Raw genomic sequence first — 17,675 nt, 5'->3', positions numbered from 1 at the left:
TTTACAAAGATGAGTCTTACTAACTCATGAGACTTACTGTCTTAGCTGTCCTACAGGCTGATACTAGATACCAATGCCAGGTGACAGAATGTCTAAATAAATTAGTTAATCAATCAAAGTCTTTGGACAGTGTGAAAAGTCATTGAAAACTATAGTGAAATTGGTTTTGATTTGTTAATGGCTTTGGTGGCAAATTTCTGCTTGAGGGAGATTGTATAATATTAAGAGCTAATTTACAACCCAACAGATTTGAGCAAGTAGTAAGCCAGGACATAAAAATCCTAGCCTGAGAAGGAGCCACCTAGTGGGGGTGGGTAGAAATCCTCAGTCTTGGCCCCTGTCTTAGTCTCCTCCCTAACCCCATCCTCACCTTAGAACTTGTCCTGAGGAGGAAACCCGACCTACTAAGTAGCTGAACTTTTGGAGAATATGAAGGACACTGAGTGATTCAGGTAAGTTTTCTATAACTTCAAAGCGAATGTCAATGGACACTATGCCACCATCAGGGATATATGTATTATATAAACACCATAAAACAATCTGTTTTCTGTGTTCCTCTGAATATATATTGAGACTTGCAGCACATCTTGCCCAATATGCGTATCATGAAGTTGAAATTTAGTATTAGTTCAGAATACCTAAGGCACTTGACTTGAAGTGGAGACTTGATATCCTCATTACTCTATCACAAGAGTAGAAAGAGAAATTAGACCCCACAGACAACTCAGGTCTGGAGTGGTCACGTTGAACAGCAGTTTCTGCATGGGGAAGTAAAGGGAAACTGTCCAAATAGTGTTCTCACAAACTGTTTTTCCTCCTGTAGAAATATTAAATGTGAACAGCTGGTAGATGAAGGAAATTACTCTTCAACATAGTCTATAGTTAAATTGTAATATAAATACCTTTCTTGATGCAGGAAAGCCTTTTACATCACTCAAGAAAGCTTAATTCTTTCTTTATGAGCTTATCAGCCATGTTTGCCTGGAAATGATGATTACAGCCTTCCATGCTCCATTTATGTGAGAAGATATATGGCAATCCTTGGTTAGGCACTTTGAAAAGAATATTTGATTGGCACCACCTGAAAATGATATTATAAAATAACAATTTCTTTTAAACTTCAGAAGTTTCTCCATAAAAGGTGTGGTAAAAAAAAATATGAAAGTTTTTTAACAGTCAGTTAGGATAACTGAAAGACACCATTTTTTTTTTTTTTTTAAGGACCACCCTTTCGGGGAGGAGACCAATGGCATGAGCTACGCACGCCAGTCCGCCTGCTTCGCATGTCAGACTGCCTGCTAGCACGCCACTTCTGGGGTGCGAGCTTAAAAGGCAAGGAGAGAATGGAAGTGGGAGTTTTTTCCTCCTCTGCTGGTCTCCTGACTGCGCTGCACGGACTGATGCTGATGAGAGTTCGACTGGGCCCAGCTCGCGGTTAGCAGCAGCACGCGCTTGACACGGTCTCTCTCTCCCCAAAGGTGGCCTTCGGCTTTTGGTGAGTTTTGTACGGAATATAGACTAAGCTTAGACTTAAGACGATTTGTATTGTATTTCTACTTTCCTATCCTTCTAATCAACATCACCTTGTGACTACCATACAATAAAAGCTCTAACTAGAAAACCAGAAGCTTCTTCCATTTACTTGTCTGGGAGATAAATTAAGGGAAAGGTTAAAGAGGGGAGATTTATGATCTAATATCCAATTTTAAATTTCACAAAGGAAAAAAAAGTAGAAAATGCCCAGGAACACCAGATCAAAGAAGCAGGATCCAAAGAGAAGTTAGATTGATTGCCTCTTGGATGGATCCTCAGGCAGAGGCTGGGTATGCAATTGAGGGTATCTTTTAACATCGAAACTATGGTATTCTAAAATGACAGTCCAAAAGAATCTAAATTCCTTGACAATAGGGTGAGCTTCCTATTGTATTTTTTATATATTGCCTTTCAAAGTAGGTACATAATAAAACTTCTGGGGGTACCCCTTTAAACTTTTTGACAGTTATAATTCTTAGGAACATTATTGTTTTCATTTTTTAAAAGAAATAAATAAAAATATTTAAACTTACAGATCAAGTTGCTAAAGAATTAGTATATTTTTAAATAACCATGTAAAACCAGGGATGAAAAATATTGGTTAATCTACAAACTTAAAAAATAGTTTAATATCTTTTAAAATTAAATATTTATGGGACTTTTTTTTCTTAAAAAATTCCTTCCCAAAAACTTCAGTCTCACTAAATGCATTCTAGATTAGTTGCAAAAGGAACTAAATTTTCTTTTCTTTTCTTATTTGGAAGTAATTAAGGTTCAATGATTTGCTGAAGGTCACACAGCTGCTCTGTTGTCTGAGGCTGGTTTTGGTTCCTGCTCTTCCTGACTTCAAGGCTGGTTGCCCTATCCACTGTGTAACCTAGCTGCCTCCAAAGAGTATTAGATTTTTAATCCAATAACTGAGGTTCCAATCTAAGCTTTGTCTATTACCAATGTGAACTAGAGCTATTCACTTAATCCTTTTTCCCTTTCCCTATCTGTAAAATGGGGATTGGATTTGTTTCGCTGCAAGATTCCTCCCACCTTAAAAACTAAGAACCTAGATTCCGACAACAAGGAAAATAAACATGCAGTTTTACTAATATAAACTTTGTTTTGTAATTTCTAATCATATAAGAAAACTAGCAATTCTTATGTACCCTGAAGTCCAAACATATAATATAGTGATGAAGAGAATGGATGCGTGTTATCATGACATCAGCTCTAAAGTCATGAGATGACAGCATAGAGAGCAATAAATAGGACTGAAAGTTTGAAGTTTTGAAATTCATTGAAATTCATCTCGGTCTCTGCAACAAATGATCTTTTTGAATTCTCTAAGCCTCAGATTGCTCATATCTGAAATGGGCTTACTAAATATCTTACCAACTACCTCTTACAACTGAACAAATGAAAAATGAGCAAAGATGAAAAGATCAGATGTACTTCATATGGTCTTCAATTTCTTATCTATCATTTTGTATCTTTGGCAATACTTTCAAGGTTACTTCAGGTCATATCTTTGGTATTCACACAAATTCCGGTTGACCAGTCTTTGGCAGTTTTCTGTTGTATCTTCCAAGAACACCCCAGGAAGTCTGCAGAAACTCCCTATGTGTGTTATTTGATGGACACAAATCTTCCCTTTCACTCTTGATCAAGGAATCTGAACCTATCACTTATTCCCTATTCTTTCCCTCAGGATACTTTCCAGTTTTAAAACATTATGGCACATTTTAATGTCTTGATTTTTCATGAGGAGAAATAATTAATGTTGTATTAAAACAATGGCCCAGCAAAAGGCCATCACCATCCTATTTCATTGTTTCTTTTCTATTACATGTTTTACAAAACATGAAACAAATGTACTTCTTTTTTAATGTATGAGGTATTTTATTTTTTCCATTACATGTAAAGATAGTTCTCAACTTTTGTTTATACATGCTTTACAATTTCAGATTTTTCTCCCTCCCACCCCTCCCTCCCCTCTCCCCTAGACAGCAGGTAATCTGATATAGGTTATATCTATATATCTCTATAAAAAATATGGAACGCTTCACGAATTTGCGTGTCATCCTTGTGCAGGGGCCATGCTAATCTTCTCTGTATCGTTCCAATTTTAGTATATGTGCTGCCGAAGCGAGCACCAAATGTACCTCTTTTAAGTCAGTATTCTTTCTTTGTCACATGCTATGACCAAATACTGACATTTTCTGATAAGATCTCTAAAAATTGAACTTTCTTTATCCCCAAAGGGAAAAGACTCATCCTTGACTCAGTCATCATTTTCTTTGATTCCAGCAAATTTCTCTACTCTCATCAATTTGCTTTTCATGCTTTACTGGCACATCAATGACAATACTATGACTTCTTTTCTCTTCTCTTCCATAAATTTTTGTTGGTTTACTCCATTTCTTTGCTTATTGTTCCTTTTAAAAATATATATTATTTCCATTATTTTGGTACCTCAAAACTACAACATATTCTGCTTTGATTTCTCCTCTTTTAATTTTTTTCTTACCATTTACACCTTCATTCATTCCTTCAATTTGTATTTGAAACCAACCTCCATCTCTATGTCAAGGAAATATAGTTTTAGGATGGAGGTTCCCACCAGACTCAGATCATAAAACACTTATAATTACTACAGATTTTCCAGGTCCTCTACCCTAGTACATATATTATTAAATGATCTTTTTATTTTAAGAAAATTGTCAAATCTTATTGTATAATAATAACAACAATAATGATAATGTATATTTATGTAGTACTTCAAAGTTTGCAAAGGACTCAATGTGTCACAGCTCATTTAATAAGTAAAACTACCTTTTATAATAAATACCACACACGTAACCATACAGAGAGCAAGAACCCTGGCATCCTGACATATCTATATTTCTATGCAGTTTTATCACTTTATGGATGAGCCTTTGCTAGAATAAAGAACTTTTGCCAATGTCATAATGTTAATACTGTTTGAAAGGGGATGTGATCCCATGTGTTGCAGACTCAGATTGCAATTCTCCTGGATCACAGGTTTTAGAAATAATTGTAAAAGACATCAAAGACAAGGTACTCCTAATTTTACAGATGATTTCACTTAGTTCTAAGGATTTTAAATGACTTTCCAGGCAATATCAATAGTTATCTGGAGAACTGAAATTTAAAGGAATGTCTTACCTAGGAATCCTCTACCAGGATTCCTTCTTCTGTAAGGCACTGCTGTCCACTCTGCTGACAGTAACACAGCTCCTCCCCTGTATGGACAGCCATTTACTAACTACCTGGGGAACTCTTGACTTCATATGTCTAGAGTACTCTGTGTTTAAATTTCCATATATGTTTTAAAATACTTTTTTCTAATTGCATGTAAAAATTGTTTTAGAAATGTTCGAGTTCTAAATTTTCTCCCCTACTCCCTCTCCTTAAACTTCATTGAGATTGCAAGACATTTGATATAGGTTATACATATGTAGGTATGCAAAACTTATTTCCATAATAGTCATGTTGTAAAAGAAAACAACAAAAAAAGGAAATTAAAGGATTTGTTTTTGTTTTATGCCTTTAGGTATGCTTTGACCCATCAGTTATTTTTTTTCTTTTTTGTTTTTTGGGTTTTGTTTTTTTTTTGCAGGACAGTGAGGGTTAAGTGACTTGCCCAGGGTCACACAGCTAGTTTCAAGTGTCTGAGGCCAGATTTGAACTCAGGTACTCCTGAATCCAGGGCTGGTGCTTTATCCACTGCACCAACTAGCTGCCCCTGATCCATCAGTTCTTTATATGGAGGTTCAGGGTAATAGGATTCTTCACCATGAGTCCTTTGGAATTTTGTTAGGTCACTGTATTGATGAGAATAACTAAGACATTCATACCTGGTCATCATACAATATTGTTGTTACTGTGTAAAATGTTTTCTAGGTTCTGTTCACTTATTTTTCCATCTTTTGATATGAATCCAGTTTTTTTCTGAAAGCATTTTGCTCAATATTTCCAATAGAACAATAGTATTCCATGACAATCATATATCATAACTTTTTCAGCTGTTCCCCATTTGATGGGCATCCCCTCAATTTCTAATTCTTTAAAACCAAAAAAAAAAGGTCCTTAAATATTTTTGTACACCTAGGTCATTTTTCTTATCTTTTTCTTTTAAATTTCTTTTGGGTATGAACTAGTGCTATTGTTGGGTCAGTGTATGCCCAGTTTTATAGCCCTTTGGGAATAGTTCCAATTTGCTCTACCAAATGTTTTGAACAGTTAATAACTCTAACAATAGTGCAGTAGAGCCACAATTTTTCCACACCCACCCAAAATTTTTCATTTTCCTTTTCTGTCATATTAGTCAATATGATATGTAAGAAATGGTACCTCAGAATTGTTTTCATTTTCATTTCTCTAATCAATAATGATTTAGAGCATTTTATATAACTAGAGATAGCTTTGATTTCTTCATTTGAAAACTACCTGCTTATATCCTTTGACAATTTCTCAATGGGGTAGTGACTTGCATTCTTATAAATTTGACTCAGTTCCCTATATATGTGAGAAATGAGGCATTTATCATAAAAATTTACTGTAAACCCAGCCTTAATTTTCAACTTTCCTTCTACTTTTGACTGCATTAGTTTTATTTGTGCAAAAGCATTTTAATTGAATGTAATCAAAAGTATCCATTTTGTATTCTGTAATATTCTCTATTTGTTATTTGGTCATAAATTCTTCTCATGCATAGCTATGACAGGTAAGATAGTTAATGATCACTTAATTTGCTTATGGTATCACCTTTCACTTATAAATCATGTATAAATTTTGACCTTATCCTTTATGTGATGTGAGATATTGGTCCATGCATAGTTTATACCAAACAGCTGTACAGTTATTCCAGCCGTTTTGAGTCCTCGTCCCAAAAGGTTGGATCTCTGAATTTCTCAAACACTAGATTAATGCCATTGTTCACTAATGTTTGTAGTATACATAATCTATTACACTGATCCACCACTCTATTTTTAGTCGGTGCAAGATTGTTTTGATAATTTTGTGAATATTGGCTTTGTATTGACTATACTAACCTTTTAGGTATTTTGGAGCTAATCTTCTTTACATGAGAGCAAGACAATGGAGGTGTATGACAAGCAGCCAATCAGACTTCTAAGGCTCAGAGCTGCTTGCCACATCAGTGATCCTTTGCTAGTGAACTCTAGCCAAATTTGGAGGTGCCTACATCTACCAGAAACCACAGAACTAGCCTTGATCAGATCAAAAACGATCTTGAAAAACACCTACAGACTAGAGACCTTACTAAAGATTTTGTAAGCACCCTGTTCCCTGGCTTATTGTGTGTATGGATGTCTCCTCTCTTAACCCCTGCTCCCCACCTTAAAGTCTCTAGAAAATATTAATATCTCACTCTTTTCCCCTTTTGAGCAGTTATGAACTCTCCTCTGCTCTTTTGCAAACTTTTCTCTGCCTTGAAAGTTGCTCTCAGACAATAAATGCTTAGTAATCTGTGATCAGACTCTTTAATTTAGGGTCCCTTTGGGGGCCTGAGTCTTACTTTAACAATTACCACCATGTAATACAATTTGAAGTCTCCTACTCCTAAGCCACCTTCATCCACATTTTTTTCCCACTGATTCCCTTAATCATTCCATATTCTGTTTTTTTTTTCTTGCTGTCTCTCTATTTTTTTTTTTTAGGGAGGGCAGCATTATTGGAATGACATTCAATTAACTTAGGTAAAGTTGTCATTTTTATTACATTGGCTTAGCCCACCCATGAGCAATATATATTTTTTCCAATTATTTAAATCTGACTTTATCTGAAAGAAAAGCGATTCATAATTGTGTTCATGTAGTTCCTGGGAATTTCTTTTTCTATCTCTTCCTCCTATTTATTTTTTTTGGGGGAGAGGTAGTATATAGAAATTTTGATGACTTATATGGTTTTATTTTATATCCTAAAACTGTTTAATTTAAATTAATTATTTCAACTAAGTTTTCAGTTGATTTTCTAGGATTCTGTAACTATATCATTATATTACCTACAAGGAGTGATAATTTGATTTCTTAATTGCATATTCTAATTCCTTCATTTTATTTTTCTTCTCACTGATATAGCTAGAATTTCTAGTGTAATACTGAATAATAGAGATGATAGTAGATTTCTGTGTTCCACCCTGGATCTCATTCATAGGTCTTCTAGCTTTTCCCAATTACAGATAATGCTTGTTGATTGATTTAGATAGAAACAAATTGTCATTTAATGGAAATTTATAACTATTTTTCCAGTGTTTTTTAATAGGAATGAGTGCTGTATTTTGTCAAAAAATTTTTTTTTCTGAGTCTATTGAGATAACTATATGATTCCAGTTGGTTTTGTTATTGATATGGTAAACTATGCTGATAGTTTTCTGAATATCAAACAAGCCCTGCATTCCTGGTGTAAATCCCACTTGGTCATAGTGTATTATCTTTGTGATATATTACTGTAGTGTTCAGACTAATATTTTATTTAAAATTTTTGCATTGATATTCATTAGGAAAATTTGTCAATAGTTGTCTTTGTTTTGTCTCTGTTTTAGGTATTAGCACCATCTTTGCTTCAGTAAAGGAATTTAGTAAGACTCCCTTTTTTGCCTATTTTTAAGTAGTTTATATAGTATAAGAATTAATTTTTCTTTAAATGTTTGGTAGAATTCATTTGTAAATTCATCTGACCCTGAAGATTTGTTTGTTTGTTTTTTAAGTAGCTCATTGGTAGCTTATTCAATTTATTTTTGTCAGGATTATTTAGGTATTCTATTACATCTGTTAAAATGGGCTATTTATATTTTTGCAAATATTCATTCATTTCACTTAGATTTCATCCATTTTATTTAGATTGTTGGATATATTAGCATATAATTGGGCAAAATAACTTCTAGTAATTTCTTTAATTTTATCTGCACTGGTGGTGAGTTTGCACTTTCCGCTTCTGATACTGGTAACTTGCTTTTCTTCTTCTTCTTTTTTTGTTTTACAAATCAAATTAAGTAATGATTTCTCTATTTTGTTGTTGTTTTTTTCCTGTAAAATTGATCTTACTTTTATTTATTAGTTCTTTTATTTTTTCTTTCAATTTTATTCATCTCTCTTTTGATTTTCAGGAATTCAAATTTGGTGTTTAATTGCAGATTTTTTTTCTTTTTCAGGTTTTGATTTTTTTTTTTTAGTTGCATGTTCAATTCACTTGTCTATACTTTTTCTATTTATTGATAAGTTTTTAGAGACACAAATTTTCCTCTAAGTACAGCTTTGGCTACATCCCATAAATTTTGGTAGGTTGTCTCATTGTAATCATTCTCTTAATAAAAATTATTATTTCTATAATTTGTTATTTGACCCACTTGTTTTTTAGGATTGCATTATTTAGTTTCCAATTAATTTTATCTATGATTCTACATCCCTTTTATCAGTATAACTTTATATTTAATATTTGAAAAGGATACATTTAATTTCTGCTTTTCTGCATGTGACTATGAAATTTTATGTATTGATACATGTTCAATTTTTATGTAGATTCTAGGTGTACTGCTCAGAGGAATACATATATACATATATGTATGTATGTGTATACACACACATATATATGTATATATATACATATGTATATATATAATCCTTTAGATTCCCATTCATTTTTCTCTAGACTGTTATATCTTTTATAAAATTCTATTAATATCCTTACCTTGTTTCTTATTTATTTATTTGGATCACACTCTCCCTTCTCTTATCCAACTTTCCTTCTACTTCCTTGTAGAGTACAATACTGGTTTTTATTATAAAAGTATTTTATTATTTTCCCGTTACTTGTAGGGATAATTTTCAACATTTGTTTTTATAAGATTTCTAGTTTTAAATTGTTCTCCCTCTTTCCTTCCCCAAGACATCAAGTAGTCTGATATACGTTATGTGATGTTTAAAAATCTAAATGTTATGTCTAAAAAAATTTAAAGTGTGGTTGCCTTAAATTAGAAGCTTTAGCACCAGTCTTTGGGCATTAAGCATTTATTAAAACATACCATATATTCATGTGGAGTTCAGGAGTTCAGAAAATTAAGAAAACGCCTATCTAGCCTAGAGTTCCAGCCTGGTCAGGTTCTTCCTCAAGTCCTCTGCCAGGAGCCTGTTTCAATTACAAACTGCCCCTCAAACTGAGTGTGGAAGCTTTTTATAGAACTGGAGGAGAGGTGGTCCTTACGCATTGCTTCAAATTGATTGGTTATCGTGATCCAAATCCATTGCTTCAGTGGACTTGAAGGTGGTCTCAAGTTGAATTCAAAGTTCTTAGCTTCTGAGAACAATACCTCCTTTGCCAAATTCCATTATTTTACCAGTTATATATGTACAATCACATTACACAAATTTCTGCATTAGTCTTGCTGTGAAAGAAGAATCAGAGCAAAAAGGAAAAAACTCAAAAGAGAAAAACAATAGCACCAAAAACAAAAGAAATAGTATGGTTCAATCTGCATCCATATTCCACAGTTCTTTTTTTTCTCAATTTGAAGAGTATTAACCATGATGAGTCATTTCGAACTATCTTGTATTGTTGTATTGCAGAGAAGAATCAAGTCTATCACAGTTGATTAACACATAATGTTGATGATACTGTGTACAATGTTCTCCTGGTTCTGCTCATCTCACTCATCATCAGTTCATGCAAGTCCTTCCAGGTTTCTGTGAAATATTCTTGCTCATCATTTTCTTACAGCACAATAGTATTTCATTACATTCATATAACACAACTTGTTCAGCCATTCTCCACTAGATGGGCAACCCCTCAATTTCCAATTCCTTGTCACCACAAAAAGAGCCACTATAAATATCTTTGTACATGTGGAACCTTTTTGCCTTTGTTATGATCACTTTGGGAAAAAGACCCAAAAGTGGTATTGCTGGGTCAAAGGGTATGCACAGCTTTATAACCCTTTGGACATAATCCCAAATTGATCTCCAGAATGGATGAATCATTTCACAGCTCCATGAACAATACATTTATATTCCAATTTTTCCACAGCTTCTCCAACATTTATTATTTTCCTTTTTTGTCATATTAGCCAATCTGATAGGTTTCAGGTGGTACCTCAGAGATGTTTTAATTTGCATGTCTCTAATCACTAGTAATTTAGAGCATTTTTTCATATGGCAATAGATAGCCATCAAAAAATTGCATGTTGATATCCTTTGACCATTTCTCAATTGGGGAATGACTTGGATTCTTATAAATTTGATTTAGTTCCCTATATATTTTAGAAATGAAGCCTTTATCAGAAGTACTGGCTATAAATTTTTTTTTCTCAGCTTTCTGCCTCCCTTTTAATTTTGGATGCATTGCTTCTGTTTCTACAAAACCTTTTTAATTTAATGTAATCAAAATCATCTATTTTGCAGTTCATAATATTCTCTATCTCATAAACTGTTCTCCTTTCCATAGGTCTGAGAGGTAAACTCTCCCTTCCTGTCCTAATTTACCTACTATAGTATCACCCTTTATGTCTAAATCATGTACCCATTTTGACTTTATTTTAGTATAAGGTGTAAGATGTTGGTCTATACCTAGTTTCTGCCATATTATCTTCCAGTTTTCCCAGCAGTTTTTGTCAAATACTGAGTTCTTATCCCAGAAGCTTAAGTTTTTGAGTTTATCAAACAGTACATTACTAAAGTAATTTACTATTCTGTCTTCTGCATCTAACCTATTCCATTGTTCCTCCACTCTATTTTTTAGCCAGTACCAAGTAGTTTTGATGACTGTCGCTTTATTGTAAAGCTTTTGACTGTCCCCTACCCCAATCTACCCTCTCTTCTATCACCCCCCACCCCAGACTTATCCCATTTCCCTTCTACTTTCCTACAGGGAGTGTGTATGTTCTTTCCTCTTTGAGCCACTTCTGATGAGAGGAAGGTTCACTTAATCCCCAGCACCTCCCTCATCTTACCCTCCACTTTATAAGCTTTTATTTTTGTTTCTTTTATGTGATATACTTTACCCAATTCCACCTTTCCCTTCCCCTTTCTCCCAGTGCATTCCTCTCTCACACCTTAATTTTAATTTTTTAAAGATACCATTTTCATATTCGAATCACACCTGTGCCCTCTGTCTAAATATATTCCATCCTGCTGCCCTAATAATGAGAAAATTCTTATGATTTACAAGTTAATTTGCCCTTATAACAATGTACATTCTTTAAGCTTTTAATGTCCCTTATGGTTTCTTTTTCCCATTTAATTTTTTTATGCTTTTCTAGAGTCTTGTATTTGAAAGTCAGATTTTCAATTCAGCTCAGGTTTCTGACTGCTTGCAATATTTTCTTCTTGACCTGGGAGCTCTGGAATTTGGCTATAATATTCCTGGAAATTTTCCTTTTTGATATCTTTCAGGAGGTGATCAGTGGATTATTTCAATTACTATTTTACCTTATGGTTCTAGAATATCAGGGATATTTTCCCTAATAATTTCTTGGAAGATGATGTCAAGGCTCATTTTTTTATCACGGCTTTCAGATAGTCCAATAATTTTCAAATTATCTCTCCTGGATATGTTTTCCAAGTCATTTTTCCAATGAGATATTTCACATTGCTATCTATTTTTGTCATTCTTTAGGTTTTGCTTTATTGTTTATTGATTTCTCATAAAGTCATTAGCTTACATTTGCTCAATCCTTTTTTTTTTTCAGGGAAATGAGAGTTAAGTGACTTGCCCAGTGTCACACAACTATTAAGTGTCAAGTGTCTGAGGCTGGATTTGAACTCAGGCACTCCTGATTCCAGGTTCGATGCTTTATCCACTGAGCCACCTATCTTCCCCTCAATCCTAATTTTTAAGAAGTAATTTTCTTTAGGTAGCAGTTGTACCACCTTTTCCATTTGGCCTGGTCTGTTTTTTAAGATGTTATTTTTTTCAATATTTTTTGTGCCTCCTTTACCAAGCCGTTGACTTTTTTCCATAATTTTCTTGCATCACTCTCATTTCTCTTTCCATTTTTCCTCTACCTCTCTTACTTTATTTTCAAAATCCTTTTTGAGCACTTCTACGGCCCAAGACCATTTCATATTTTTCTTGGAAGCTTTGGATGTAGGAACTTTGACTTTGTTATTATCTTCTGTGTGTATTTTGATCTTATTTGACAACATGGAAACTTTCTAGGGTCAGCATTTTTTTTCTGTTTGATCATTTTCCCAGCCTATTTCTTTGATTTTAACTCTTGGTTAAAGTGAGGTACTGCTTCTAGGTTGGAGAGTGCACTGTTGCAAACTTCAAGGGGTTTGTGCAGCTATTTTCAGAGATACTTCTAGGAATTTGTAAGTTTTCATGTCTTCCAAGGGGGTATGATTTAAGAAGTATGTTTACCACTCTTCTGGCTTGTGCTCTGTTCTGCAAGCAACCACAGGCCTGCTTTTTGGCCCTGGAACTAGGAACAGTATCCTACTCCACTATAGCTACAAGCTCTAGTGTGATTGTGCTTTTCTTTCACCTGGGATTTCCACTCAATAATGTATGGGCAAAACAACAGAGTCCTGCCTCAGTGCTAGCAAAGAGATCCCTGTAATTTCCTTCTGGCCCATTGTTCAATCCCCTGTGAATCTATACATACCCTTTTGCCTAGTAATACCACTGTTAGGTTTGTATCTAAAAATATTTATAGTAGCTTTTTTTGTGGTCATGAAAAATTGGAAATTGAAGCATGATGTCACTAAGTTGGGAATTGCTGAATAAGCTGTGGTATATTATTGTGATTGAATACTACTTTGCTGTAAGAAATGATGAGAAGGATGATTTCTGAAAGGACCTGGAAAGACTTTTATGGACTGATGTGAGCAGAACGAGGAAAACATTGTATACAAAAACAGAAATATTGTGAAAGAATTGGTTACTCTAATCAAAACAATAATCCAAGACAATTCTGGAGTACTTATGAAGAAAAATGTTATTTTCACTGGCAAATTATGGAGTACAAATACAGATCAAATAACTCTCTTTATTTTACTTTACTATCTGTGTGTGTGTCAGGGGAGGGGGGCAGAGTTTTGTTTTCCATCATGGATAAAATTAAAATATCCCTTATATGACTTCACATGTATAATCATACAAAATCACTTGCCTCCTCAAGGAGAGTTATAGGTCCAAAAGGAAGAGGGGAATATATCTTCTACATGACAGAACTTTAATATAGTCTAACACAGCTATCTTGTCCACCTTAAGTTTTCACTGGTCCTGGTTAAAAACTCCCTATTCCTTGAACTGATCCTCATGTATCATAAAGTCAGGAGTCTTCCAAAATTACATAGCATAAAAAATGTCGTTGCTCAAATGTGACACCTAAAAATGGTCCCAATACTCTAAATGTACCCTAATGAGGGAAGAATAGTTTGGCACCAACCCTAATATTAGAAAATGTACCTCCTGTAATGGATCCTAAGAAACTGTTTCATCTGCTCAGTTCCTCTCCATCCTTCAGGGAGGAGGATAAAGATCATGGGGAGCAATTGAGTAGTTAAAATTTGTCAATATCAGTTCAGCAAGAAATTGGAAAAAGTAAGGGATGTGCTTAGGTTGGGAACCACTTTCCAATTGAATTTTCCATTGCTGAAGTGTTTTACTGTTTCAGGCAGGCATATCAATATGTTCTGGTCAATTCAAAGGTTGCCCACCCACCACGCATATTCCAGCATCCAAATCAAACCTTTACTCTTCATTTTTATATGACCAACACAATTCTCAAGGATTTAGCTCATTTCTTCCTATTCTGTGTCCACTTTTTTCTGTCTTAGTGCTTCAAGGAAAGGAAAATAAAACTAGTCAGAATCACTGAGCTGTGTTGAAACATCTAGTCAGGAGAGTAGACAACATTTATTAAAGACCTATTTACCAAACACTGTCTATATGTGGGAATACAAAGAATAGAAAAACAAAATAAACACAAAACAAAACTCCCTACCTTCGGGGAACTCATAATTATATGGGGGAAGCAATATCAAAATCATGATGTAGAAAAAAGTAGGTCCTGATTTCCACTATGTTAAATTAAGATTAAAATTGGTTCCAGTTGATTTGAAATATACAGTGGGAATTCAAATTATGAGACCATTTGAGGGGATTAATTATTGACACTAATCTGAATACAAAGTAAATGGGAGATAATCTCATAGAAAGGTACTAAAGCAGGGGCAAGAAGAAGGTCACAGCTCCCATTCCTCTCTGGTACCATTTGCAAGGAAAACCTGAAATCACATGACAAACTAGATTACCTCACCTTTGTGTTTTTGGTCAAATGGAAGAATTGCTATGGGACTGGTGATCAGAAATCACTCCCCAAAGCAATGTGTGCATATCCTCTAGCCTCTTGAACTCATTTTTTACAGGGATAAATGGAGTCAGAGCTGTTAGGAATCTTGCCAGAGACCTTCACTTTAAAAATGAAATTAAAATTGTCACTGCTCCAAGTTAACACAGCTGCTTATTGGCAGATTATCAAATAATAACTGGTCTCCTGACTCCCATTCCAATTCTCTTTTCACTACACATGTGTTGCTGCCATGCTCCTTCTCTTCTCATCCATAACTAATTCAGGATTCCTGTTGACAAGCTCTCAGGAAACCCCTGGAAATACCAGGTTGAAAATATCAAGAGTCCTGCATTACTGTGCTCACTTTGTGCCTTAGTTTTTGCAGGGTCTTCCCTTTGTGATTAAAGGAGCTGCCCATCTTGTATTTCTATGGGTATCTATCGATCATCTTGATGACTTTTATCTATACTCAATAAGTCTTGAGTCATTTTTTCTTACTTATTCTGGAGTAGTGATCAGTGGCATTTGAGATTTCTTTCCAGAAGGCAGTTTTAATTATGAAAAATATATAAAATGTTTTATGTTGTCATTTCAAAAGAGAAAAAAAAAAAGTAGGGGCTAAGAATTTTGGATAGCCCATTGCAGCTTAAATGAATCCTCTTTCTGGTTTAAGGATTTGAAGTTTTTAAAGGGCAAAGCAGCAGTTAGATGGAGAAATGAATAAAGGAAAGATTATTATCCCTGAAAGAAGCCTAAAGATTTACCTGTATAGTTGGAATAGGTAGCTGCAAATTACTTTCTGTAACAGGTAACTTTGGACTACTTCCACATTTTAATTTGACTCACAAAATTATTTTTAAGCCAATGCCTATGTGGTTGTTGAAACAGAAGCCTCAAGATTTCTTTTCCATGACCTGGGTAAAACCTACCCAGTGTAAGGTGTCTATTATTAGCACAACACTTTGAATTTTGCCCCTTCAACATCCTTAAAATATCATTGATATTGTGCTGGACTTTGAACCCATAGATATTTTCTAGCTATGTGATCCTAAGCAAGATGGTTAACATCTATTAATTTCAGTTTCCTCATCTGAAAATTATGAATAATTGAAGGGTTGTTTTGATGACTGGATGAGGTAATATATGTAAAGTGCTTTGCACAATTCCAAGAGTTATATGTGTTAGCTATTAATAGTAAATCTTATTTTCTCAGGAGACTGTAATCCTGACCCATACTCTCATCCTTTTTTTACATCACCTTGTGACCATCCACTTGAACATGAGTTTCTTTCAATATAGCTGGTTGTCAGTAAACAGGCAGAATCCATTAGTATAATATTTGAAGTATTTCTGGGTGGATAGGATATGCCAATATCTTTTGCTCTATTGATAGAGAAATCTTTGAAAAATAATGAAAGGTTACGTGTATGTCATGATGAATATTAAAGTAGCTCTTAAATGGAGGGCTATTGCTATAGGGCTATTGTAATATGAATTATAATTTTAACTTACTCTGCATGACATACTACAGTTCCATTTATTTGTATTGGACTGTACAATGATACTTGCTCTTGGACATTAAGAGGCATTAACATTCTCTGGACAAAGAATTATAGAGAAATTTATGTCCAGGAAGAGACACCATCACGAAGTTTGTGAATGAAAAGTGAAATAGGCTGGTGAAATTGTAAGAACAAAGAAAAACCAATGGAGAAGTTTCACGCTCTGCTGGCAAATCCTTTATGACAAAAGCTTTAAGAGAATACACCAAGACTCTTCTACAGACTCTTCTGCCAAATACAAGAATATGGGGAAAAATCACTCTGAATATGCAAGCATGGATAGATGTCTATCTGTATCACGGAGCATTTGTGTGTTGATACATTTGAGGATATTTGATGTATCTTTGACTTCGGTAGAATATAAAGCCCCCTCTAGTGAAAGTAATTTGTATCTATATCTATCTATACAGATAGCTATAGATATTTCACCTGCTAATAAAGATATTAGTTTTTTGCATTGACATGGAATTGTTGATTTATTAAAACTCATCCTTTATATTAAACAATAACAAATGCAATGGATGTCACTGCAATAATGTCTAAATAAGTCAAGATTGTTGGTTCATGAAAAATAAAATACAACAAAGTGACATAATACATAGTTTTATGATACCAAAGGGTCTAAAAATCTAAGCTCATATTTTTCTAGAGAAATACAAGAAATTATAAAATAAAATTGTCATTATAATTTTACTTTATAGTGCATATGTAATATATTTATCTAGAAAATGAAGCTGGAAGTTCATGCTCCTTAGCATAACCAATTATAGTGCTTTTGTGGATATCAAATCATTTTTTCTTTCATAAATTCATTGTACTGAGTATTTTTCTAGTGTTTAGGGACATTATATTTAAATGACTGAAAAATTGAAGCCTTGCAAAAATAAATCCTGACCTCAAGCTCAGTTACAATTAATAAAGGGGAAGGGTCCTTACAATCTTAAGAAAGTTCAGTGAAGTGCACTTGAAGATATATTACAGGACAAGTTAGGAATGGAAGACATAGACAGGTCCAGGTAGGAATGATTGCTGATTATGCAGAAACCAAACAATCTCTAGAATAGAGACAAAATGTGTAGGGAGACAAAGTTCTAACTCAAGAATGACTAATATTTTTAACCTTGGTTGCAAAGCTATTGTCTAAGTTAAAGAGACAGATTGGTCACGCTGCTGCTGGCAGATCATCCATCTGGAATTGCTTTCCTTCCCTCTGCTTTTTTTCTCCTTTTGTTGATTTTCTCCTTTTTGATTATTTT

At 34.1% G+C, this 17,675-nt stretch overlaps 1 non-coding gene across 1 annotated transcript; it reads right to left on the bottom strand.

The window, feature by feature from the left end:
- Window positions 1-3,570: 3,570 nt before the first annotated feature.
- Window positions 3,571-3,677, bottom strand: LOC122752034. Its single transcript, XR_006355839.1, has one exon. It is a non-coding gene; the product is annotated as a U6 spliceosomal RNA (small nuclear RNA).
- Window positions 3,678-17,675: the final 13,998 nt, after the last annotated feature.

The sequence above is a fragment of the Dromiciops gliroides genome, chromosome 3 (assembly GCF_019393635.1).
Source record: "Dromiciops gliroides isolate mDroGli1 chromosome 3, mDroGli1.pri, whole genome shotgun sequence".
NCBI lineage: Eukaryota > Metazoa > Chordata > Mammalia > Microbiotheria > Microbiotheriidae > Dromiciops > Dromiciops gliroides.
The sequence above is the reverse complement of the archived record's forward strand: the minus strand, read 5'-3'. Positions and strand labels throughout refer to the sequence as shown.